The sequence below is a fragment of the Mirounga angustirostris genome, unplaced genomic scaffold (assembly GCF_029215605.1).
Source record: "Mirounga angustirostris isolate CCGP_5_RB_7025 unplaced genomic scaffold, mMirAng1.0.hap1 SCAF_14, whole genome shotgun sequence".
In the NCBI taxonomy this organism is placed as follows: Eukaryota; Metazoa; Chordata; class Mammalia; order Carnivora; family Phocidae; genus Mirounga; species Mirounga angustirostris.
Genome location: NW_026991722.1, coordinates 34,611,160 through 34,629,304, shown reverse-complemented (window position 1 = coordinate 34,629,304; position 18,145 = coordinate 34,611,160). Strand labels below are relative to the sequence as shown.

Below are 18,145 nucleotides of genomic sequence, written 5' to 3'. Positions count from 1 at the left end.
AGATGGCAACTCCATCTCCTCTAACCATCTGCGGAGTTCTTCCTCCTGCTCCTCCTCCGCCTCCTCTGTCTCATTTTTCTCCTCCTTCTTCTAAGGTCATTCATGAGTCCTCTATCTGGAATCCATTGCTTCAGACACTTTTGTGGATCATTTCTCAATTCCTTTGGGCATTTGACCAAATGTCATGGCCTCATAAGAGGCTTCCTTCATGGGGCGCCTGGGTGGCTCAATCAGTTTAAGTGCTGGACTCCTAATTTCGGCTCAGGTCATGATCTCAGGGTCCTGAGCTTGAGCCCTGCATTGGACTCCATGCTGAGCATGGAGGCTGCTTAGGATTCTCTCTCTCCCTTTCCTCCTACCCACCCTGCCCCCCATCCCCCTCCGCCACCCCCAAGGTGCTAGTGTGTGAGTGTGCTCTCTTTCTCTCAAAAAAGAGACTCTTCCTTCATGCCTCTTTATAAATGACCTCTTCCCCACACCACTCTATATCCCTCATCCTGCCTTTTCTTCTCACAGCTCTTATCACATGTGATGATGTATTACCTATTTATTGTATGTCTGTCTGTCCTCACTAGAAAAGGGGCTTGAGGAAAAGGGCTTTATCTCTTCTGTGTCCTGTTGTATTCCAAATCCTGGAACAGGAGTTGAAATATAGTAAATACCAAAAAAATTATTTGCTGAATGAATAAATTATGCTTTGGTTTTATAATCCTTCATAATTTTGTAGTTCTAGGTTTACAGCTATTTTCCCTCAGCACCTTGCTAAATTCCCTTGCTAAAGGGAATTTTACTTATCATACTAATTGTCATTTCTTTTCATTAAGAGTAATCTGCCCATTTTTCAAAGCTTTTAAAATTGTCATTTAATTCTTGGTTTTCTACAGTTTTACTTCTATGTGACTTGGAGTGGACTTTTAGAGTTTAAATATATTTATATATAATCTATAATATGTACTATATTTATAATCTCTAGTATGTATTTTAAGTAAATAAATACACACACACACAAAGTTCTGTAGTCTAACTTTCTTTTAAAAGTTTCTTTTAAATTTGAGAATAATGGTTGTCTTAAATTTTGGATAATTCTCAGGTATTACCTTCTTAAGTACTGTTTTTCCACCCTTCCCTGCATTTTTCCCCAGAAAATTTTTATCCAAATTTCCAGGCCCTCAATGACTTTTTTTTAACGATTTTATTTATTTATTTGAGAGAGTCAGGCAGAGCACAAGCAGGGGGAGGGGTAGAGGCAGAGGGAGAGGAAGAAGCAGACTCCCCACTGAGCGTGGAGCCCAAAGCAGGGGCTCAATCCCAGGACCCTGAGATCATGACCTAAGCTGAAGTCAGGAGCCCCTCAATGACTTTTTTTCATATTAAAAAAAAAATCCTTCTTTTTCTAAATTGCCTTTAAATTCACTTATGTCCAAAGTTAGAGTTTTAAGCCTCCTTTAAATTTCAAAAATTAGATTTTTATTTTCAAGATTTCTGATACTTTTAAAATCTCTGTTCTAGTGTTTGTCAAGTTTTTCCACTGTAAAGTTGCGTCTAAGTTTGTTTCATAATTTCATAGTTCTTTAGTGGGTATCATGCCTTTGTCTGTCTTTTAGGTATCATTAACACTGAGTTAAAAGCCTTTGTAAGATTGTTCTGTAAGACAAACTTCACCTGGCTCCTATGCATGTTACAATTTCTGAAAACTACAAATGGCACATTTTATTAAGACATTTGGAGGAGTCTGGGTTACTGGTGAGAATCCTTGAGCAGAATTTCCAAGGTTTCTTAAAGGCTGCAGGCAACCTGACCCAGGTAAGGAACTACCAGTACTTTAAATATTGTTGTCTATGTTGTTAAATGAGGAGATCTTTTGGTCATAGCTGAGGTTTGAATCTTTGAACTTGTTTTTGTTATCTCATTTGCATTTTCTCTTTATTATGTTTTTTTTAATTTATGTTTTACCTACTACTCTTATTTCTAATGAATTAGATATGATTTCTTTATATCCCTTTCTTCTCAACTGAAATAGGAAGGTATCCATTATATTTCTACTCTTAATTACTGTGTCTAAAATGCACATTTACCTAAAAGTAGTTTAAAGTTAATCAAAAAGTACAAAGACCTTATACCAAAAAGTACAAAGACCTTAGAATCTTTAAAATTCATGTCTCCTCCACTTTCCATTATCCTAGATTTCCTGCATTATTTTAAAACCCTAATTTATGTTTTTCATTATTTTCCATCAATACCTTTTTTAATGAACAAACATGCTGACTATATTAGTTGTTTAATATTTTTCTTGCATGCCACTCCTTCCTTCTGTCAAGCTGTGGGAGAGGTATAATGTTCAAAATATTCATTGCCTCTTCTGTCATAGAATTACACTTCCCTCCCTCCTGGATGTGAGACTTGGTTTGGCCAATACACTGTGAGCAGACATTACCTGTGTTGCTGCTGAACAGAAGTTTGGAGAGACTTTGCTGTGAGGGCAGCTGGATCCCAAAGTGAAGAAATTGTGCGGCAGAGCTCCAGCCACCCCCAGCCAACGCAGGAGCTGTGCACCCCTGCGTATCAGTGCGTTATGGCCTACGCCCTCCCCAGCCTCTCCTGATACACACAAGTCTGTCTTTTTAAGAACTCTCACTGAGAGCTTGCTTATTAAATCTTGTAGTCTTTGTCAAAACAAACAATTTTGCTCCACTTTTTTTCTCTTTTAAGGTTTCAAATTCGCTCTCTCCCAATATAAAACCAGTTACAGTTCAACTCAACACAGGAGCTTGTGTGCCAGGTGACAAGGAACTGAGACATTCTATAGCAGGCCAGGTTAAAGATGACTGTACGGTTTGTTCTGGGTGTGTTTTGTTTCAAGGGTGTGGCTCTTCCTCAGGCACCTGAACTCAGCCGGGAAATGGTTATCTTGACGGAATATCAATAGTTGATCCATGGACAACTTCTGAAAATTAAAAAAAAAAAAAAATCACATGCAGTAGATTGTAAATTCCTCCAGGAACTGTTGTACTGTCTGCTTTTCAGGAATTAAAATAATAATAACAATCATCATCATCATCATTTTAAAAAGCCACAAGTTTAAAAATCAAACTGCAGAGGGAAGAAGCAGTGACAGATTTTATTTATTTATTTATTTATTTATTTATTTATTTATTTATTTATTTATTTATTTTGGTGATTATGCTTCTTTTAAAATTTTTTAACATCTGGGACATTTTTTTAATAATTAATAAACACAACACTGATACACTACTATTAACAAAAGTCTATTCAGATTTCTACAGTTTTTACCTAATGTCTATTGTCTGTTCCAAGATACCATCCAGGATAATACATTACATTTAGTCGTCATGTTACCTTAGGTTCTTCTTGACTGTGGCTGTTTCTCAGACTTCTCTTGTTTTTGATGACCTTGACAGCTTTGAGGAGTATTGATCAAATATTTGGTAGGCTGCCCCACTACTAGAAATTTTCTGATGTTTTTCTCATGATAGAACTGGGGATGTGGGTTTGGGGGAGGAAAACCATAGAGTTAAGTGCCATTTTCATTACATCATATTAAAGTTATATACTATCAATATGATTTATGACTGCTGATGTTGACCTTGATTGCCTGGCTGAGGTAGTGTTTGTCAAGTTTTTCCACTGTAAAGTTCATCTTTTTTTACCTCCTTTCAGCACTTACTCTTTGGAAGGAAGAAGCAACTACGTGCAGCCTACATGTCAAGAGGGGGGGAGTTATATGCTCCACTTCCCTGAAGATAGGGTATCTACATAAATTACTTGGAATTCTTCTGCACCGGAAATTGTCTCTTCTCCCCCATATATTAATTTTTTCAATAATTTATTTATATCCAATGGAACCATGAATATTTATTTTATACTTTGTGTTACAATCCCACACTATTTGGTTGCTTGCATTTTTCCAGCTTTGGTCATTAGGAGCTCTTTCATTTGGCCCCTGTGTTCCTTTGACATATCCCCATCATTGTAGGGGTTTGTGATTTTTCCCCTGACTTTCAGTACTACAAAATGTTCAGTGGTCATCTTTATAGTTCATGTTCCAATCCTAGAATCAGCCGTTTCTCCAAGTGTCTTACTCCTTTTATTAGAGAATGGTATTAAAACCTAAGATTTGGACAGTAGGTTTTTTTTTTTTTTTAAAGATTTTACTTATTTATTTGAGAGAGAGAATGAGATAGAGAGAGCATGAGAGGGAGGAGGGTCAGAGGGAGAAGCAGACTCCCCGCCGAGCAGGGAGCCTGATGTGGGACTCGATCCCGGGACTCCAGGATCATGACCTGAGCCGAAGGCAGTCGCTTAACCAACTGAGCCACCCAGGCCGCCCCATGGACAGTAGGTTTATTTGTTGCCACTAGAGTGTTGTTTCTTTTAGGCTGACAACAAAGAATTCTATGTAGTGTATACTCACATATCGACAAATATTTCTGTATGTAAACATCTCTATCTAAATTTAATTAAGCTAAACATGAGTTTATACTGATATCTCCATTGCTATGTGGATCATTCTAGTCTTCCTTGCTGATCTGTAAATTCCCACTCCAATAGTGAGAATTCTAACAATTTTTAAGATTCTTTTTCTCTGATAACTGATTTTTTTTTATCACATTGGAACTAGGTGTACATATAATTTACTCTATTGAAAACTTTCAAATGGAAGACATCTTTTGTTAAATTATGTATCTGATTCACATTACATCTTTCAGTACCCATTCTCTAATTTCTCCTCCTGAAACCTCGAGGAGATATAGATGAAACTTCTTATTTTCTTTCTGTCTTTCATCTCTCTTACCTTCTCTTTCATAATTCCCATCTCCTTATAGCTTTACACTGCGTTCAGATGAATTCTGTTTGTGTCAAGTTTAACAATTTGACCCTGTTTCTTCCTTTACTTTTTCTTTATATGTATGCTATATAATCACCACCCAGAGAAAGATGTAAAACATTCCCAGTATCACTGAATGCTCCTTTATGTCCCTTCGAGTTAGTATACCCCTAAACGGTCCTCCATACCATAGATTACTCTTTTTGAATTCCATATGAATTAATTCTTGAGTTTATGCCACTGTGTCTGGCTTTCTTTTTAATGGTTAATTTTGTTTAATTTGAGATAATTTTAGACTTATAGAAATGTTGCAAAAAGAGTAGAGAAAGTTCCCATAAACCTTTTACTCAGCTTCCCTTTCTGCCAACAGCTTATACAGCAATATGTTTTAGGTGAACATGAATACTACTTAAATTAGGTATTTACCCATATGTCGAGTTGCTGGGTCATAAGGTATGCATGTTTTTAGCTTAATAGATTCTGTTAAACTGTTTTCCAAAGTGGGCATAGCAATCTGCAGTTCAACTCATCCATATATATGAGAATTTTAGTTTCTTCACATCCTTGCCAACCCTTGCTATTGACAGCTTTTAGAATTTAAACATTCTGCTGGGTGTGTATTAGTATTTCATAGTGGTTTTAATTTTCATTTGGTTATAACTAATGATGTTGAACATTTTTTCAAATACTCCTTGGCCATTTTGATGGCCATTTACCTTTTTGATAAAGTACCTGTTCCAGTCTTTTTCCTACTATTTTATTTGATTGTCTTTCTCTCATTGATTTGTAAGTATTTTGAATATATGCTGGAAAGGACTTTTTTCTCACTTTATGCACTGCAAACATCTTCTTCTACTCTGTGAGTTACCTTTTGACTAATGTGAAAATTAAAACAATGTTTCTAGAATAAAACATAGGAAAATATATTCATGACCTTAGAATAGGCAAAAATTTGTCAAATATGAAACAGAAAGAACTAACATTAAGGAAAATATTGGTAAATTTGATTTATAAAGCCATTTTAATATACTTATTTTAAAGTTTTTTAAGGAATTTAAAGCAATCCTTCCTTTTTTGTTATTGCTATTATGTGGGTTCATTATCTCTCATGGAGATTTTCTCAAATGGCTTGTAATTATTCCTCCTCCTCCTCCCCATCCCCTCCCCTCCCCCCTCTCCCTCCCTCTCTCTCACCTCTATCTCCTCCTCCTCTCCTATGGATATGAGTGATCATATCCATACTTCAGGATAATAATAATTCCAAGCTGTTTCCCTAGGTTTATGGGTAGAATTTTTCAGTCTCCTCTTAATGGATAGGAAAACAGTTGGCAACTCATAGATTTTATAGACAGCCCAGTTCCAGTTCTCACATAGCAAAGCCCTGTGACTGTTTTGATCCAGCATGGGTGGGAGGCAAGGAATTCTGAATTAATTCAATCTCCAATTTTGACCAAAACATGTTTAACTCTGTATTTCCAAAACACAGAAATTTTAGAGCTACATCTAGTAACATCTCTGAAAAATATATTTTAATAAATGCTGAAAAAGACTAAAGGTCAGGGTTTCAGTCATCTCTGTTTCCCTAGCATAGTGCCATAGTTCACTGATTATGTAAATAAATTAAGATTAAATTTCAGCTCTAATGAAGACTGAAGTGTGAGGAAGATATAGTTGGAATCCATTTTACTGAAGACTGCCTTTAGAATGAGTCTGTTCTTATTTGTGTAAGTTATGACCATTTGACAAGAGTCCATGAGAAAGAGAATATGATAACCCTCTTGTCAATACCAACGTTGTGTCGATAATAGAAAAACTCTCTGTGCAGCCTGTCCTGGGAACAACAAAGCAGACAATATCCATTATCCATGTGTCATTTCCTGGTTGAGGACATAAAAACAGATCAGGGCAAAACCCAGTGCATCTTTAAATTAGTGGCACAGATCGATGCCCATATTTCTCAGTGTCATGTTTCATTATGTTGAACTATTTATGTCATCGTAACCCAAGGCATCTTAATGCAACCTGACATCCAGGTTATGTTGCATTAAAAAAAATAAGAAGCTGTTGCATTTTGTTAATGGGCTGGAAAACATTCCAAGTCTCTTTTTTTCTGCTCAGAATAGGGTTACCACATGTGGGGGGTACAGTTCTGTATTAAAGGTTGAAAGGTCAGACACCTTCAACTTAAGTCTGTCAAAAATATTCCTTTCACTTGCCTCTCACTCCTATTTTATGCCAGTAATAGAGGTTTCAAGATTAGTTTTGGGATGGTAAATTTGTTATTTATGATAGTATTTAGAGGTGACCACTTAAATTGGGGCAACTCTCCTCCAGTTTTCCAAATTGAAATGGCACTCATCTTTTAAGATTCTACTTGAATGCTATGCCTTCCAATAAACTTTCCTTCTTACCACTTAGTTTTCTTCGTTCTTTTCTGAACTTTCATAACAAATCATTCCTACTGATATGGTATATTTTTATATCCTAATAATATTATAGATTTTTGAGTATATATCTTAGCTCTTTCAAATATCCTACATTTCTTCAGGATAGGGACTAGTTTTATTACTGTAGTTTAGTGATTCTCTAATCTTTGTGTCCATAAAAATAATTTAGAGACTGTTTAGAAATTTAGATCCTGTCATACTACCAGAGACTGATATTGTAGGCCTGAAGTGGGAATCAGTAGTCTGCATTTGTACTAAAAAGCTGCAGGAGAGTAAATACCAAGAATACCAAACTTAGGTACTGATATGATCATCAAATTGCTGAAAACCAAAGACAATGATATGACAAGAACATACTAAAAGCACTAGGAAAATCAACACCTTACCCACAGTGGAACGATAATATGAAAGATGGTTGATTTTCAGTCAGAAACAATGAAGGCCAGAAGACAATGGAATGGTCATCTTTAAGGTGCTGAAAGAAAAAGGGAAAAACAAAACAAAACAAAACAAAAAAACCCTACCACACCAGAATCTATATGCAGCGAAATATCCTTTAAAAATGAGGGTGAAGTAGACATTTGCAGATAAATGAAAGCTGAGAAAATTTGTTGCTGGCAGACCTGCACTATAAGAGATATTAAAGGAAATTCATCAAGCCAAAGGGAAATAATATCAGATAGAAATCTGGTTCCACAAGAAGAAATGAAAATCATTAGCAATGGTAAGCATACAAATTAATATAAAAGACTCACTTTCAAATTTTCTTAATTTCTTTAAAGGGCAAATAAACTCTTTAAAGCAAAAATGACATCATTATAAGGTAAAGTTAAAACATATGTAGAAATAAAACATATGATAATAATACTATGAGCGATGGTAGTTAATAAGAATAAACTGATTTGATGTTCTTACATTTGTGAAATTGCAACTGTGAAATGTGAAGTGTGAGCTGGTAAAATATTAGTTCTAAGGATACTTTTATAAATTAAAGATACATATCATAATTCCTAGCATGCCAAGGAAAAGTAATAAAAAGAAGTATAGCTAAACAGCCAATAGAGGAAATAAAAAAGAATTCTAAAATGATTCAATTAACCCCTCAAAATGGCAAAAAGAAAAAACATAACAACAGAGAAATAAATAGAACATAAATAATAAGATGATAGATTTAAACTTAAGCATATAAATAATTGTTAAATGCAAATAAACTAAAACTCAAAAGGCAGAAATTGTCAGATTGGTTATAAAAATAACATATATGCTGTCTACAAGTCATAATCTAAGTGTAAACAGGTTTAATGCAATGAACCATTAATACCTCCTTCTTGTAGTTAATAGAGTAAATAAGCAGAAATTCATTTAGGATATGCAGAATTTAAACAACATTAAAACCAACTTGACTTAATTGACATTAACAGATCACCACACCCAACAATTGCAGAATAATATTATTTTCAAGTGCACATGGAGCATTCATCAAGCTAGACCATATACTGATCCATAAAATGCATCTCATAAGTTTCAAGAAATTGAAATCTTATAAAATATGTCTTCTGATCATGGTGGAATTAAATTAAAAATCCTTAAAAATAAGAGGCACAGGAAAATTTCCAAATATTTGGAAATTAAAGAATACATTTCTAAATAACCCGAAGAAGAAATTATAAGGAAATTAGGAAATGTTTTGAATTGAATTATAATAAAGGTACTGAAAATCTTTGGACCTTGTGGACACAAAAAAGCACTAACCATAAAAAACTAGGTTGACCTTGAATGTGTGAAATTACAAAGCTTGACAATATCAAATGAAGATGTGGAACAACTGAAACTTTCACACATTGATGGTGGTAATATTAAATGGTACAGACAGTCACTTGAGAAAACTGATTATTCTTCTTTTAAAGCTGGACATACACCTACCCCATGACCCACTACTCCCATGCCTAACTATTTATCTAAGTGGAATAAAAACTCTGTTTATGAATGACATATAATTATGTCATATGGCTTTATTCACAACAGTCAGAACCTGGAAACCACTCAAATGTCTATCAAGAAGACTATGGATAAACAAATGCAAATCAGCAATAAAAATGAACAAACTGCTGATGCCCAAAAATTGATCTCACAGACTTTATGTTGAGAGGAAAAAGCCTGTATAAAGAAGTACACCCTGTGTGACCCCATTTATATGAAGTTCTGGAACAGACAAAATTAATCTATGGAGGTTGGAAGTCAGATCAGTGATTACCTGGAGCAGTTGGGGATTGACTGCAAAGGAACACAAGAAACTGGGGCCAAGAAATGTTGTATATCTCAACTGGGGTGAAGGCTACATGGGTGTATATGTTTGCCAAAACTCATCAAAATAAATACCTAAAATCTGTGCATTTTATCTCATGAAAGCTGTACTTCAGTAAAGTATCTTAATCACTTGAAAAGCATTTGGGCATACAAACTCCTGGGCTCATTTTGCAAAGATTCTGATTCAGTGGGTCTGTATGAGAACTCGTTAATCTGAATTTTTAGCAAGGGGTCCTGGTTGATCCTAATGCCTGTGGTCCACCAATTATACTTTTGAAGGTAGTAATCAAACATAATATTGTACGCCCAGAAGTGCTGATCACATCTTGCAAAGGTAAACAAATTAATCATAACTTATAGTGAATTGGTTGTCTCTGAATTCTCTATTTCAAAATAAATAAACTTTTTTTTCTTTTCTTTTTTTCCCCCAAATCTCAAGTGTTATGAGTTTCCTCCAAACAGGATAAAGCAAACTCATCTTTCCATTATCTTTCATTCATGCCACAATACTTTCAGTGTTTGCTTTTGCTAATGGGCTTTTTTCCCACTAGAAAAGCCTCTGCTAGCCTTTCTGCCTTGTATCTTCTCCTTGGAAAGCCCAATGACATGAAGCCCTTTCCAACTAGGCCCGTTGCTAGAATCTAACTAATAATGATTTCCCCTTTTTAAAAATCCTGTAGTTCTTATTGACTGCTTTATTCAGTCTGGCACTTACACACATACCAAACTGTATGGTTCTCTCTTTCCTATGTGGGTCTTTTCGATATTGTAAACAGTGAAAGCAGCTCTTCTTCTCAGTTTCTTGTAGTTAGTCTTCCACTCCCACCATGCTAAGTAAAATTAAAATATTTGATAATTGTTTTTAAATAAAGAACACAGGATTTGAGATTCAGTGGGAGTTAGAATTCCAATGCTGGCACCCACAAACTATGTAATATTGGGAAACTTACTTATCTTCATCTATAAAAATGAGAACAGCAATTCTTTCTTCATAAAGTTATTGCAAGGATTAAATGGAGTAAAAGTACATAAGCCACTTAGCACATTGTCTGGTGCTTTATAAGCGTTTAGCAAATGGTTGTTGACAAGATTGTTGTTGTTGATATGCCATTATTGTGTAGTTGTGATATTATTATTTGTATTATTAAAGACCATACAATATTAAGACTGTAGAGGAATTTAGAATTATATAATCCAATCCATTTGTTCTTGTAATTAGAAAACTGAGGTCAGAGAGGAACAACCTATTGATTGATTCTTTTGTCTTAAAAGAACAGTATTCAAGTTTCAAAGTTTATGTTCTGATTTACATTATGTTGAAATTTTAATACCTATTTGCTATGTACAGATAATATTTTCCCATTAAAAGAGGAAAATACTTCCATGTAAATGAAAGCAGTTTATACCTAGATAAGAAATAGAATTACCCAGTTGTTTTTTTGTTTTGTTTTCTTATCTAGGTTTTAACTGCTTTCTTTAAAATATAGACCCTGAAAGATATAGGAGGGAACGCCTCTGCCCACCATGCTCTGACTGCCTCTACATGGGACATATATTCTCACATATTCACAAAGATTCAAGTCAACCTCATTCAAGGAATCAATAATTGACTTGATTACTAACTGTTCACCTTGTGACTGTGATCACAACACTCACAGTACATCTGCCCTATTTTGGTCCTGTGCTCTTAGTTGGTTGTTTAATTCCTGATCAGAAAGTTAAATGTCTTGCCTTGAAAATGCCTAGCCTCCTGATTCAGAGGCCACCACAACTCACTAGTGAGCCTATTTCCTCTCCATCATTAAGGGTGCACAAATCACCATGCTGAGAGGAAGTCTGTATGGAAATTTGCAGATGGTGAGAGAAAGAGAGGAGAGAGGTGGGATCTGGCGCATGAAAGAAAGAAGTTGTAGATATTGAGGCTTTAGGAATGAATGAAGAAGGGTCTGTGAAAGTGGACACCCTGAGACCAGTGTGCATTTGGTATGCACAGGCCAGTAGCTGTCTTGTCTTCACTATACCACTCATCTGATTTTCCTCTGGAACGTTGGGCATATTTTTAAAGTCAATGAACTCCCGGATGGTGCAGCAGTCACCGCCCTGTTTCTTTTCCCTCGCCTTGGGGCTCCCTGGGTGTCTATGGTTAAGTGCCCTAAGAGCTGCTGATTATTGTGATTTCCTTTAACCAGCTCAACACATTCTTTGCTTTTCAGTTGTTGATGTCAGTCCTAATGTGTTGGGCCAAACATACTGGAACTTGTTAAGATTCTCCAAATAGCTTCTTTGTGCTGGAGAAATCACACCACTGACAGGCCCTCCTCTCTGGGCTCCCTGGAGCTTTTTATGCATGTGCTGTGTCCCCTACTGTCCCCATCACTCTGTCTCACAGAGGAACTGACATTTAGAGCCAGAACTCAGATACCAACAACACATTATTTTTTAAAACTTCATTTCTCTCTATACTTCCCCCTTAGTCCATTCAAATGCTGAACGTAATAAAGTTGCCAAAACTCTCCCTCCATTGGAGTGAAAACCATTCATTTGTCGTCTCAATTTAAGATTCCTGACTCCACATAGAAACATATTCTCTGTGGACGTAATGGGACATTTAGCAATTCATTCATTTTCTTCACATGCTACTTATTTAGGCGCTCAGCGGTTGGCGGCTTTGATGTGGAGTGGTGAAATTATAAAGACATTACATATCATAAAAATATAAATGAAAGAAAACACAGACCCTCTTTTATATCAGGCTAAATTGACTGCTGTCATATTAAGGGTATTTTGTTTTATAAATTATACCCGTTTCAAGGTATTCTCTTGAATGAGTCACTACTTTGTCTTTTATTTCCTTTTCTTTCTTTCTCTTTCTTTCTTTCTTTCTTTCTTTCTTTCTTTCTTTCTTTCTTTCTTTCTTTCTTTCTTTCTCTCTCTCTCTCTCTCTCTCTCTCTCTTCTTTCTTTCTTTCTTTCTTTCTTTCTTTCTTTCTTTCTTTCATTCTTTCTTTCTTTTTAACAAAATAGGCTTTCTCTTTCCAATATATTAATGTAAAGAATTACACAGGGCTCAAATGTAGAGATTAATGTATCTGATACCAAACATCATCTGGAATTTACCATATTGGGCCAGTAAGGCAGTCAAGTCATGCATGACTTGCCAGTTCTAACCTACATTGTTATATGTTGGACATAACAAAAGAGCTTTGGACTAAAACCAAATTTATGAATTATATTCTTCAACATTTAGTTTCTTGAAAAAGTTCCCCAAGTATGACTACCTGTCTTAGTCAGTTTGGGCTGCTATGACAAAATACCACCGACTTGGTGGCTTATAAACAACAGAAATTTCTTTCTCACAGTTCCAGAGGATGGAAGTCCAAGATCAGGGTGCCAGCATGGTTGATTGAGGGCAGACTTCTCCTTGTATCCTCACATGGCAACTCTGTCAGCCCTCTTTTATAAGGACATGAATCCCATTCAGGAGGGCTCCACTCATGACTTAATCACCTCCCCAAGACTTCACCTCCAAGTATCTTCACCTTGGGGGTTAGGTTTCCAACATAGGAATTTTGAAGGGACACAAATATTTATACTATAGCATTACCTATTTAATATTTGCTCTATGAAGCTAAGATTGCTTACACTACTAACTCCTTCAATAATCGATTCTGTGCCTGTCCTTCATGATTGCACTTAATCCTGTTTCCAGGTTTGCTCCCAGCTGGGTGCACATGGCCAGCAAGGAGGAGATGGCAGCTCCAGGATGGAAGACAGAGCTGCCTGGACCAGGGATGTCACAGGGGCCATGGGTGGGGTTGGCCTGTACATGGGATCAGGTAAGGGGCCTTGTTTGGTTACTGCTGGAAAGACATGAGATTGAGTGAGTCAAGCTGATGAAGGAGCTGGGAGAGGGCTATAGGGTCACAGAAGTCAAAGTACAGAAGAGAAGATCAAGGTAAAAGATTCAGCTGAGAGATGCTAGGTCAGAAGGAACGAGGGGAATAGGAGTAATTCCAAGGCCAGCATAAGGTACAAAAGCAAAGATGGGCTTTGTTGTGAATGGTCTGAGATAAAATTAAGTGCAGGATCTTTCTATTGCCTATTATTTTTAAATGTTAGATATTCTCCTTTCTTATTATTGACCATTTTTGTCTTGAGTTGACTGTCATCACTAGCCAAGAATAGGTATTTAGGAGTAAGTGTATCCTGTGATTTCATGATTTGACTTTAATACTATTTTGTTCAGTCTTCAAGAAAGACTTACTAGTATTACAGTATTCAATGAGAAATACGTGTTTCCCCTCTCCATTCTTTCCCTCCCTTTTGAATGGATCACTGCTTGTGTTGCATCCTCAAATAAGAGTCTACCCAACTCCTCAGTTTACTGAGCTGAAATTATCTTGGTGTTCCCCAGCCTGCACCTTGGGGTTCAGAGGTGGCTCATCACAGGGGAGTTTCTCCTAGTGACAGGCTCCCAATGAATACCCTGGCTCCTGACTCCCAGCCTGAACTCTTGCCTTTGGGCCATACTGCCTTTGGCTTAGAGATAAGGACCATGATGGCTTAGACACCCTCACCCCTCTCAAGTTGCTCCCCACTGCCTTGTTAGAGCTTATCTGGTAACTTTGGCAATGATTTGCAAATTATAGCATAATAAATTCTTAATCCAGTTTTATTTTAACATCCTCATTAATTATGTGGAAGAGGGAGACAACCACCCGCTAATTAAATTTTCAGATGTTGCTAAACTGGGAGGAGTTGTAAACCCAGCCAAGAGCCAAAATGCAACATAAAGGAACCTGGAGAAGATATAGGGAAGTGCAGGTAGAGGGTCAGAATGAGGTTAAAATTAGAAACAAAAACATGGAGGTTATCTAGAAAGGAGATGTGGCAGCTCCATAAGCTCAGGGGCCTGGAGCAGCATGGGGGAGCCAGGCAGATCATCATCGCTTCGTGATGGAGCGAAGGCAGGAGGCTCAGGGTGCCAGGGTGCCAGATTTCCATTTTCTCCTCCCAGAAAGGAGCCATGCCTCCAGACTGGTAGCTGTGTCTGGTGACTTCAGGCCTGATGCTTTTGGTCACCATGGCCTGGGAAAACAATGAGAGGGAGCATACCAGCCATTCAGGGGTGTGCGAAGATTTGCTTCTTGCATTCCTCACAGCGCCTTGCCCCTGGCTGGGCACAGGGCAGATGATAAAGACTGAACTAATTAATGTATGTGAAAATGGTTTAGAAAAAAAAAGCACTATGGGAAGAGAAAAGATTATTGTTTTTCTTTACAGCAATGATAATTATTATCAATCTCTTGTTAAGTTAAATTTAATTGAAGTCGATTAGGGGGGAAAATGGCGTATGTGGGCAAAGAGAGCGGAAAGGAAACAGCTGTCAGAGTGATGAGCAAGGTCTCTCCTCCTAATTGCGCTTGCTCCATGTCAAGGGAAGTTACTTAGGTTGCCAGGAGGCTGAGGCCCTTGCTGACAGTGACAGATCTCTGTCCCCGGAGTGAAGCCCCTCTGGTGGTTTTAGTAGCTCCTTCAGGACAGGTTATGTGGAGAATTCTGTTAGGAAGAGTGGCTGCTGGGGCCAGGGCAGTACATTTGAGCACTCTAAAGGTCATCACCCTCGCATGAAGGAAACATTTTTAACTCCCTCACCCTACTCATGATGTCTTCCCAGCTTCATTCACATTGACCTTTAGTCAAGTCCCCATTGCGGACACAGTCTCCTTACAGCATAACTGTATAATTCAAGCCATACACGTCTTCATTCCTGGCCTCAGCCCCTAAATATTACCGCAGGTGCTACTGTGAGCCCTGATGAGTATCTCTTCAACTAGATGCCATTGGTTACAAAGGATGCTAAATGAATGAGTCTATGGAAGGGATTCCCAGTGCATCCCCAACCCCAGAGCTAAATAAAACCTGGAAAGACAGTCCTTGTCCTACTAAAAGGAAGACGCAATTTCATCACATATGAAAAATAGCAGAATCATTAAGATGTTCTCTTCCTACAGTAGAGTTTTATTTTCTTCCCTATACTAGACTCTGATAGGCCATGGAATATTGCTTCTCTTCCCCTCATATCTTCTGCAGTGACTAACAAGGGGTGAACACAAAGGGGGAACTCAGAAACTGATGGATGGCATTTTAGAAAAATGCTGCTTCTCCCAAGTGCCTACTTACCCCCATTTAGGAAAAAAAAAGAGGGACAAATGTGCTGCCTTTTACAACTCTCTAAAAGTAAAGAAAGGCTGTGGGCAAATATGACACAGCTTTTTAGTCCAATCAAAGGCAGGTAGATCTTCCACCAGAAAGCATCCAATAGATGGCTCTGCTGAGAAAGCATTGGCTTTTGTCGCCTCCTGGCTCCTACTTGGTGAGTCAGGGAGTGGAAGAAATGAAAATAGCCAACCAATAAGTTTAGGATATATGGAAAGAGGCTAATTGGTCTCTTACCTTGCTTTCCTTGTCATTCCTTCAGGGATTAGGTTAAGCCTCTGTATATGTTTCATCAGGGAGTCATCGGGATTATACCTTGCCTCTCCGTCTATCATGCTGACAGGACCTGTAATGTTGACTCGATTTTGATAAGCCCTACCACTTGTCACGCAACTCCTTTTAGTCAAAACAGGTATATAATTTATGGCGCCCAAAGCAGTTGTTAATATAAAAGAATTAACTAGAAAGGAGGCATGTACACTAGGACAGTCATTGAATCGTTAAGTGGCTATTCCAGCCTGCTTTAAGGGGATTGGGTTTTTTCCTTTGAAGTTCCTGAGCAAGGGATAGACACATTTGTCATTCAAATATGGTGTCATTTCCCACTTAGGAAAGAAGAACTTAAAAAAAAAAAATGACTACCTTAAATTAAAAAAAAAATAGTGGAGAGGGCTAGGGTTTGGCAGTGAGTCTGGGGAGTCAGCATCCAGGGAGATGCCTGTTGAGTGAGTGACAGGATGAGGGCGAGTCGCAGGGGTGGTGGTAGATGTGGGGCATCAGGTGGAGTGAGGCATAGCAGGAGTTTAGGCCAGCTAGGGCTGTCAGGATAACTGCTCTCAGGATAACTGCTGGGACACTTTCTCTAGAAGTTGCAGGCTAAGATGGAATAAGGACCTTGAGTCAATCTCTGGGAGACATCAGGACAAGCATCTGTGGGGTTTGCTGTTTCCAAGGATGCTCAAGCATAGCTACTCCCAACTAACCCAGGTATTTAAGCTTGAATTGGGTCCCCCCCCAAAAGATATATTGAAGTCTTGACTCCTGGCACCTCAGAATGTGACCTTATTTGGAGATAAGGTCTTTCACAGAAGTAATCAAGTTAAAATGAGGTTCTTAAGGTAAGCCCTAAATCAGTGTGACTGGGGTCCTTATAAAAAAGGGGAATTTGGGCACAGAAACATGCACATAGAAAAAACATCATGTAAAGATGAAGGTAGAGGTTAAGGTGATGTGACAAGAAGCCAAGGAATACCAAAGATTATCAACGAACCTCTGGAAAGTAGGGGGAGGCATGAAACAGATTCTCCCTCAGAGCCCCCAGAAGGAACCAACCCTGTGACATCTTAATCTCAGACTTCTGGCCTCCAGAATTGTGAGAAAACAAATTTCTATTGTTTAAACCACCCAGTTTGTGGCACTCTGCTACAGCAGGCCTAGGAAACTAATATACCAGGAAACGTCAGCCACCCTCACATGAATGGACCCATGACCCTGAGGGAGTCACACTGGCTCAGCAGTTCCAGTTCTACAAGGGAGATATGATGTTCTTCACTCAAACAGAAATCTCTAGAGTCTGTCTGCAAGAAGAATCAGTGGTACTCAGACTTGCTCTTTAGTGTTCAAGAGAGATTAAGTAATTCAGCCGAAGCTTACAGGGGATAAATGGTGGTGGTATGGCTAAGATCCAGCCCTCGTCTGTGAGGTCTATTCTAAAAGTATGTTCAATGACAATGTTGGGACGCACAGTAGGCTGTTGGAGTTTTTCTAGGGATCAATTTCCCACCTTTCATCCCTTACCCTTGAGATGTCTTTCAAATGTCTCTCACATCTTCTACATGTCCTACATTCATCTCAGCTTGTTCAGGCTCTTTTGATCTCAAGACAAGAGAATTCTTCTAACCACAAATCATTTGTCTAACTTCCTCAGGAATGAAGCTTCTCACATAAGCAAATGTTCTAGATTCCTGATACTCATTCTTAAAGTTGCTGTATTAATCTTCAAAAAATGTAACAAGTGGGATTATTTCTAAAATAGATCATGCAAGCTTAGACAGATATTCCTCTTTCCTTAAGCACCATTGAAGTTATCACAATGGCTGTGATCATTATTAATCAATCATTATCAATAAAGGTCATTATTACTAATATCAGTACACTCTGCTGTAACACGGGTTTTCTCTGTTTTTCCTACCCCAAGCAATATCTAAACTGCTGTACTCTGTGAGGTTTTCATTGGGACAGGGGGAAAATATTGTAGTTATCCACTGCTGCATAATGAATGACCTCAAACTTAGTAGCTTAAAACCACAATTTATTATATTGCTCAA

The 18,145-nt window shown here is 37.7% G+C and overlaps 1 long non-coding RNA gene across 1 annotated transcript; it reads right to left on the bottom strand.

Annotated features, from left to right (window-relative positions):
* Positions 1–1,202: 1,202 nt before the first annotated feature.
* Positions 1,203–16,159, bottom strand: LOC135362614 (uncharacterized). The gene is made up of 3 exons (XR_010407500.1): positions 16,056–16,159; positions 7,680–7,768; positions 1,203–2,944 (listed from the first exon to the last, which is right to left on the bottom strand). It is a non-coding gene; the product is annotated as an uncharacterized LOC135362614 (long non-coding RNA).
* Between the last annotated feature and the right edge of the window lie 1,986 nt (positions 16,160–18,145).